Genomic DNA, 6252 nt, shown 5'->3' with positions numbered 1-6252 from the left:
AGGGAACAATTGACAGGAATGGGGGAAAGAAATACAGTAGATGAAGAATGGGTAGCTCTGAGGGATGAAGTAGTGAAGGCAGCAGAGGATCAAGTAGGTAAAAAGACGAGGGCTAGCAGAAATCCTTGGGTAACAGAAGAAATATTGAATTTAATTGATGAAAGGAGAAAATATAAAATTGCAGTAAATGAAGCAGGCAAAAAAGAATACAAACGTCACAAAAATGAGATCGACAGGAAGTGCAAAATGGCTAAGCAGGGATGGCTAGAGGACAAATGTAAGGATGTAGAGGCTTGTCTCGCTAGGGGTAAGATAGATACTGCCTACAGGAAAATTAAAGAGACCTTAGGAGAGAAGAGAACCACTTGTATGAATATCAAGAGCTCAGATGGCAACCCAGTTCTAAGCAAAGAAGGGAAGGCAGAAAGGTGGAAGGAGTATATAGACGGTTTATACAAGGGCGATGTACTTGAGGACAATATTATGGAAATGGAAGAGGATGTAGATGAAGATGAAATGGGAGATAAGATACTGCGTGAAGAGTTTGACAGAGCACTGAAAGACCTGAGTCGAAACAAGGCCCCGGGAGTAGACAACATTCCATTAGAACTACTGATGGCCTTGGGAGAGCCAGTCATGACAAAACTCTACCATCTGGTGAGCAAGATGTATGAGACAGGCGAAATACCCACAGACTTCAAGAAGAATATAACAATTCCAATCCCAAAGAAAGCAGGTATTGACAGATGTGAAAATTACCGAACAGTCAGTTTAATAAGTCACAGCTGCAAAATACTAATGCAAATTCTTTACAGACGAATGGAAAAACTGGTAGAAGCGGACCTCGGGGAAGATCAGTTTGGATTCCGTAGAAATGTTGGAACACGTGAGGCAATACTGACCTTACGACTTATCTTAGAAGAAAGATTAAGAAAAGGCAAACCTACGTTTCTAGCATTTGTAGACTTAGAGAAAGCTTTTGATAACATTAACTGGAATACTCTCTTTCAAATTCTGATGGTGGCAGGGCTAAAATACAGGGAGCGAAAGGCTATTTACAATTTGTACAGAAACCAGATGGCAGTTATAAGAGTCGAGGGGCATGAAAGGGAAGCAGTGGTTGGGAAAGGAGTGAGACAGGGTTGTAGCCTCTCCCCGATGTTATTCACTCTGTATATTGAGCAAGCAGTAAAGGAAAAAAAAGAAAAATTCGGAGTAGGTATTAAAATTCATGGAGAAGAAGTAAAAACTTTGAGGTTCGCCGATGACATTGTAATTCTGTCAGAGACAGCAAAGGACTTGGAAGAGCAGTTGAACGGAATGGACAGTGTCTTGAAAGGAGGATATAAGATGAACATCAACAAAAGCAAAACGAGGATAATGGAATGTAGTCAAATTAAATTGGGTGATGCTGAGGGGATTAGATTAGGAAATGAGACACTTAAAGTAGTAAAGGAGTTTTGCTATTTAGGGAGTAAAATAACTGATGATGGTCAAAGTAGAGAGGATATAAAACGTGGACTGGCAATGGCAAGGAAATCGTTCCTGAAGAAGAGAAATTTGTTAACATCGAGTATAGATTTAAGTGTCAGGAAGTCGTTTCTGAAAGTATTTGTATGGAGTGTAGCCATGTATGGAAGTGAAACATGGACGATAACCAGTTTGGACAAGAAGAGAATAGAAGCTTTCGAAATGTGGTGCTACAGAAGAATGCTGAAGATAAGATGGGTAAGTCACGTAACTAATGAGGAGGTATTGAATAGGATTGGGAAGAAGAGAAGTTTGTGGCACAACTTGACTAGAAGAAGGGATCGGTTGGTAGGACATGTCTTGAGGCATCAAGGGATCACAAATTTAGCATTGGAGGGTAGCGTGGAGGGTAAAAATCGTAGAGGGAGACCAAGAGATCAATACACTAAGCAGATTCAGAAGGACGTAGGTTGCAGTAGGTACTGGGAGATGAAGAAGGTTGCACAGGATAGAGTAGCATGGAGAGCTGCATCAAACCAGTCTCAGGACTGAAGACCACAACAACAACAACAACAATTTAAAATACTAACTGATCATAACCTGTATGTACTGAAGATAATCATTATGGCAATAAACAGTAACAAAACACTTAATAAAGAAATACATTATCACAACACTACAGGTAGAGAGAGGCCCCACATCATCTCTCATAGAACAACACTTTATGAGAAAAGCCTTCGCGATGCAGACATAAAACTACTGAATTGCTTGCATCCTAATATCTCGAAATTGCCCATTACAAAACTAAAAAAGAAATTAAAATTATGGCTCCTGAACAATCCTGTATATTCAATAGATGAGTTTCTAGATTTAATACACTCATATGATGGAAGACCATCCATCTAAAAATACATGTAATCACAGATCTTTGACTGTGTCACAAACTGTAAATATTTGAATATCAGATCTGAATACTGGGTCACAAACTGTAGATTCCTTAATCTAAGTACTGCAATAACAAATTGTTTTTATGTATAGTCCATATATGTAACATTGTTCTCTCAACTAAATTTAGAAAAAGTTGTGTAGATAAAAGTGCCAAGCAATAATATATTTCTCTAGTAAGTAAGGCTCTGACTTATCAAGAAGACTGGAACAAAAAGAACTTTTTGGTAATCAGTTGATGTTGGATCAAAATAAACAAATAAATACTGGGCTGGTATCCTCATTCCACTCCAGATACATGATACGCAAACATTTAGCAAACGTTATCACACTAGCACATACAATTAACTCTAGAAGCAGATAGATGAGGTACACAGATTCTATCCTAAGGAGGGGGGAGGGGAGGTTAATAAGAAGCTGATGACGTTAGATGTTTAGTCTCTTTAAATCTGAATCAGCAGCAGCATTGGGCTATGTTATCAGATCTGCCACAGATTGTTGTGTATACTGCTTTACACAATGGGCAAATCTATGATGTTCATATTATAAGTTAGTAGCCTAACTGCTGAGCGGTGTACAGTTTTATCTCGTGATATTACCTACTATTCTATTTTTAATTTTGGTGTTTATGTACCTTATGTGTTCAGGTGTGTCCATTTGTTGCCGTGGTTCACTCTGCTCCCTTTATATGCTCTCCTTACTGCGTTATATGCCCACTGTGCAACCAGGTGGCATTCAGTCATGTAGAGAGCAGTGGAGGTATTTTGGCTCAGTTGTGTATGAATTTAATAATTATAAAAATGTAATGACTTACGAAAACAGTCTGTTGTGTAGCAGAATGAGTGAATGAATATCACACTTCATGGCTTCCTTCATGCAAAACATTCATTTTTATGTATTTATTTTGTTGTCTATAGGTAGCTTTCAATGTGCATAAGGCACTGTACACAGTTACACAATTAGATGTGTTATAGGTGTCTAAATATAGCTTTTACTGGCCCACACATATCTGAAAAATTACATACTTATACAAGCAAAAACAAGGGCCCCATATATGGGACAAGGGTGGAGGGTGCACACCTCCCTTCCTCCTAGCTCAGTAAAAGGAATAAATATAGTGTAATCATATGTTCTTCTTTCAAGGAAATGTTTTAAAAGTCGGTATTATGCAGGTTTACAACAGGGATGGAACTGGAACTTTTTTATGGCTACAGACAAGGCGCCATTTGTGTTTCAAAATGTAAAAAATGCCCCATACCCCAGGTCCAGGTAACCTATCATATGGGCGCTCTTGGGCAAAGACATTTAACAATTAAATATGTGGAACACAGGGTAAATTTAATTTTACTATCAATAATTGCTACAAACACTCTTAAAAATGATAGGAACAGAAATTAATACATCGTTCACATTACTATGTACAAATTCATCAATTGTGCAAATTTTTTATTTCAGCGAGAATTACAGAGCCTCTCTGAACTAATTATTTTATGAGTATCTCATCCCACTTAGTAATTTGTTAATAACATATTTTCCACAGGCACAGAGTTTCTTTGTATCTGTCCAGAGAATATTTAAAGAGTTCCTGTTCCCAGTTATACATTGTAGGGGGGAAAATGCAATACTAAGAAAGAAGTGTGTGGTATAGCCAAAGTTGGTAGGTGTGCTTCTACATCTGAAAGATGATATCCTTTCAAATTTCTAGTACCGCCCCATTGAGGATGTAAACATGGTTTGTTTTAAATACACGCTGTAGCGGTCATGAGCGTTAGTTATCTTTGAGAATAGACGTGGTGAGTTGATGTCAGTCAAAAATGCGTTTACGGCAACAAAGACGCCGTTATCAGTATCTCACTGAGTTTACATCTGCATCTACATCCACATGGATGCTGTGCAAATCACACTTAAGTGCATGGCGGAGGATTCATCAAAACATCTTCACAATTATTCTCTATTATTCCACTCTCGAACAACGCGCGGAAAAAGCGAACACATGTATCTTTCCGTGTGAGATCTGATTTTCTTTATTTTATTATGAAAATTGTTTCTGTCTATGTAGGTCGGGCACAAAAAAATATTTTCGCATTCGGAGGAGAAAGCTGGTGATTGAAATGTCGTGAGAAGTTCTCGCTGCAACAAGAAACGCCTTTGTTTTAATTATGTGAATCCCAGATCCTGTATCATGTCCATGACAGTCTCTCCCCTATTTCTCGATAGTACATGCTCTTCTATGAACTTTCTCGACGTACTCCGTTAACCTATCAGGTAAGAATCCCACACAGTGCAGCAGTACTCCAAAACAGGACAGACAAGATTAGTGTAGGCAATTTCTTTATTAGACCTATTGCTTCTCCTAAGTATTCTGCCAACAAATCGCATCTTTGGCTCGCCTTCCCCACAACATTGTCTATGTGTTCTTTCCAAATTACGTTGTGTGTAATTGAATTCCTAGATATTTCGTTGAATTTACGGCTTTTACATTTGAGTGATGTATTGTGTAACCGAAGTTTCACGGATTCCTTTTAGTACTCATGTGGATGACAGCACACTTTTCATTATTTAAGATCAATTGCCAATTTTCGCACCATATAGATATCTTATTTAAATCATTTGCAATTAGTTTTGACCTTCTGCTGACTTTCCTACATAATAAATGACAGCATCATCTGCAAAGAGCTTAAGATGGCAGCTCAGGTTGTCTTCTAATTCGTTTATATAGATAAGGAGCAACAGAGGGATACAACACTACATTGGGTAACGCTAGAAATCATTTCTGTTTTACTCGATGACTTTCTGTCAGTTACTACGAACTGCGACCTGTATGACAGGAAATCACTGGTCCAGCCATATAACTGAGACGATACTCCATAAGCACGCAATTGATTACAAGCCACTTGTGAGATAATAGATTCTGAAAATCTATAAATGCGGAATCAATTTGAAATCCCTTGTCAATAACACTCAACGCTTCCTGTGAGTAAACAGCTAGTTCTGTTTCACAAGAACGATGTTTTCTAAATCCGTGCTGACTTTGTGTCAATAGACCGTTCTCTTCGAGGTAATTCATAATGTTAGAACACAATATATATCCCAAAATCCTGTTACTTATCGACGTTAGTGATATGGGCCTGTAATTTAGTGGATTAACCTATTGCCTTTCGTGAATATTGGTGTGACTTGTAAAACTTTCCAAGTCTTTGAGAATGAATCTTTCGTCGAGTGAGCGGTTCTATACGATTGTCAAGTATAGGGCTATTGCATCAGCATGATCTGAAAGAAACCTAATTAGTATGTAGTGATTTAAGTTGCCTCACTATTCCGAGAATATGTGCTTCTAAGTTCTCCTGTTCTTGATTCGAATTCTGGAATATTTACATCGTCTTCTTTGGTGAAGGAATTTCAGAAGACTGTGTTCAGTAACTCTGCTTCAGCAGCAATGTCATCGATAGCATTCCATTGCTATTGCGCAGAGCAGGCATTAATTGTGTCTTCCCACCAGCATGTTTTACATATAGCCAGAATCTCTTTGAATTTTCTGCCAGGTTTCGAGACAAAGTTTCGTTGTGGGAACTACTATAGGCATCTCGCCTTGAAGTCCGCGCTAAATTTCGAGCTTCTGTAAAAAATCACCAATCTTGGGGATTTTGCATTCGTTTAAATTTGGCATGCTTTTTTCGTTGTTTCTGTAATAGTGTTCTGACCATTTTTGTGTACCAATGGGGATCAGACCTGTCGGTTGTTAATTTATTTGTTATAAATCTCTCAGTTGATATCGACACTGTTTCTTTTCACTGAAGCCACAGCTGGTCTACTCTTACTTTGTTAATTTGGAAGGAG

This window comes from Schistocerca piceifrons, chromosome 1 (assembly GCF_021461385.2).
Source record: "Schistocerca piceifrons isolate TAMUIC-IGC-003096 chromosome 1, iqSchPice1.1, whole genome shotgun sequence".
Lineage (NCBI taxonomy): Eukaryota > Metazoa > Arthropoda > Insecta > Orthoptera > Acrididae > Schistocerca > Schistocerca piceifrons.
Note: the sequence above shows the minus strand (reverse complement) of the source record.